We start from the raw sequence: 2,593 nt of genomic DNA on the forward strand, positions 1-2,593 counted from the left end.
AGAGAGAGCGAAAGAGAGAGCGAGCGAGAGAGAGAGCGAGAGAGAGAGCGAGAGAGAGAGCGAGAGAGAGAGAGAGCGAAAGAGAGAGCGAGAGAGAGAGAGAGCGAGAGAGCGAGAGAGCGAGAGAGAGAGCGAGAGAGCGAGAGCGAGAGAGAGAGAGCGAGAGAGAGAGAGAGCGAGAGAGAGAGAGAGCGAGAGCGAGAGAGAGCGAGAGAGCGAGCGAGAGAGAGAGAGCGAGAGGGAGAGAGGGAGAGAGAGAGAGAGGGAGAGAGGGAGGGAGGGAGAGGGAGAGAGAGAGAGAGCGCGTGAAAGAGCGATAAAGAGATGTAGACAGTTATAAGAATGCACACATGAGAATAAACATGCGCGCACGCATGCACACACAGAACGGCGAAGGATAAGAGCGGGGAGAAAAGGAAAGGAGTGAGAGAGAGAGAGAGAGAGAGAGAGAGAGAGAGAGAGAGAGAGAAAGAGGGAAGCGAGAGGGGAGGGAGACAGAGAGAAGAGATGACGGCAGCGGGAGAGAGAGGAAGGCAGAGAGAAGAGAGAGAGGAAGGCAGATAGGAGAAAGAGTAGGGCAGAGAAGAGAGAGAGACAGAGAGAGAGAGGAAAGCAGATAGGAGAAAGAAGAAGGCAGAGAAGAGAGAGGGGACGGCAGAGAGGAGAGAGAGGAAAGTAGAGAGGAGAGAGCGAAAGAGAGAGAGAGAGAGAGAGAGAGAGAGAGAGAGCGAGAGAAGCACGGACGGGAACAAGTTTGGGTTTGGGTTTAAAAACTTAAATCTAACCTAATTCTTTATTGAACTGTATGTTATTGTGTAACAGATAAAGCGAGCATTTATTATCTCCTTAGCCTGCCAGTATGTTCCACATATAAAGCGCGCATATATAAATGAATCACTTGGACTTTCGTCCCGGCGTGACAGGCTTCTCTCTCTCGCGAGATATATCACGGTCAGTATACACGTAGCCCGAAGCGTCCCCGCCATGTTCTCTGTGTTTTTGTCGTCAAAGATTAAAGCTGTGACAACTTTGAATGCGCATCATAATTACAGCTAACGTGAGTAAATAAATATACAGGAATTCTTGCTCAACAGAAGCTTCTGTAGCTGTTATAATTTCATACTTAATTCATGTCGTTCACTCGTTTAATTAAAGCATATAAATGGATTAATCAGGATAACCCACACATACCTAAATGAGTTCAATTGTAATAAACCTTTCATGCGTTATAGTTGCATAAAGATGCGTGGTTATAGTATTAAATACTTAGCGATAGGGTATAATTAACGGTAAAGTCTATATGTCTCAGTCAGTCGCTCTTGATTTATTCTCCGCTTTCCTTGTCTAAGGTCACAATAAACACAATGAATGGATATATACGCGTCAAAGTAATTTTCAGGGTCAATCGCCAGACTGGAGGACACGCAGAATTATCACGTTTTCGAGGCAGCGTCGTGCAACGATTGAGTGGTTCCCGGTCTCCAGTTATACATACAAAGAGATGCACAGAGAAACACGTAGGTGTTATTATAAAACTAATGTAGACTATTTTCTCTATGATGAAGCTTGCGCGATCTAAAAAGTCACAGACCTAGGAACTTCCGCTATGAATTTGTCGTGTATGAGATCGCTTTGGTCAGGATTGCTCTCTGATACCTATATTCATTAAATAGAAACAAGATGGGGGTATGAGTTAATTGAAGTTAATCGCGTATCTGTAAGGTCTGTCTCCCACTGTGCGTTTTTCACCTGCGTCAGGTTAGCATCCCTATAGCTACATTAGGACCACTTATCTCTTTACCAAACATTGATCGCGCAATGAAGGCAAAGAACAAATCCTATTGTGGGAGAAAAAGTGGACACAATAGGCGCATTGGACGCAAAGTACATGCAAACCCGTCACGCAAGCTCGCAAAGATGACGCAAGTTAAACGTATAGCGGGAGACTGGCCTGTGTGTAATGTACAAAATGCTGTTTTAGCTAATATAAAAATTTTAAATTTGGAGCACTATAACTTTATTGCTAGAAATGCAATGAACTTGTCATTTTCACACAATATTAACCATACATATGGGTAGTTTTCTGACGTTTCAAATCATTACTGAAAAGGATCTTTGAAATACGGAAAAAATGTATTTTGGTGCAATTCATATTTTGAGAAAAAATGGTAAAAAAATCAAATTTTTGGCCCAAAATTGTTATGAAAATCACCACCAAACCCATTAAATTTGGTATCGACTTGTAGAGAATTTAATTCCCTTTAATATGATACCACACATAGGGTGAATGGCGATTCAAAATTATCTTCAAAATTGGGCATAATTAGTTACACATGGCCATTTTTTTCAGCAGCATATTTTCAGGGTAGTCCACCTGGAAGTTGTTCAGGGAGGACCCTGAACACGTTGATACCAAACAACCTTTTGCAACATCCCATGTCTGGTTGATCCCAAAAATGGGGGTTTGCCCCCTGGGCATAGTTTATTAGTTAGTAGTTAGTAGTTACACATTAGTGGTAGTTATTATTACTTTGCATGAATATTATTTTTTATGTTAGTAATTGTACTTACCTATTTGTATCTACACCACACA

At 42.3% G+C, this 2,593-nt stretch overlaps 1 long non-coding RNA gene across 4 annotated transcripts in view; it reads left to right on the forward strand.

Annotated features, from left to right (window-relative positions):
- The first annotated feature begins 950 nt into the window (after positions 1-950).
- LOC106807462 overlaps positions 951-2,593 on the forward strand; it is a 42,705-nt gene continuing 41,062 nt past the window's right edge. Inside the window, exons 1-2 of one of the 4 annotated variants that reach the window (XR_001393668.1) lie at positions 951-1,057; positions 1,400-1,517. This is a non-coding gene — a long non-coding RNA (uncharacterized LOC106807462). Of the gene's footprint in view, positions 1,058-1,155; positions 1,208-1,389; positions 1,518-2,593 lie in introns of those variants that run through there. The other 3 variants (XR_001393669.1, XR_001393670.1, XR_001393671.1) reach the window with 3 other exon arrangements.

This window comes from Priapulus caudatus, unplaced genomic scaffold (assembly GCF_000485595.1).
Source record: "Priapulus caudatus unplaced genomic scaffold, Priapulus_caudatus-5.0.1 Scaffold216, whole genome shotgun sequence".
NCBI lineage: Eukaryota > Metazoa > Priapulida > Priapulimorpha > Priapulimorphida > Priapulidae > Priapulus > Priapulus caudatus.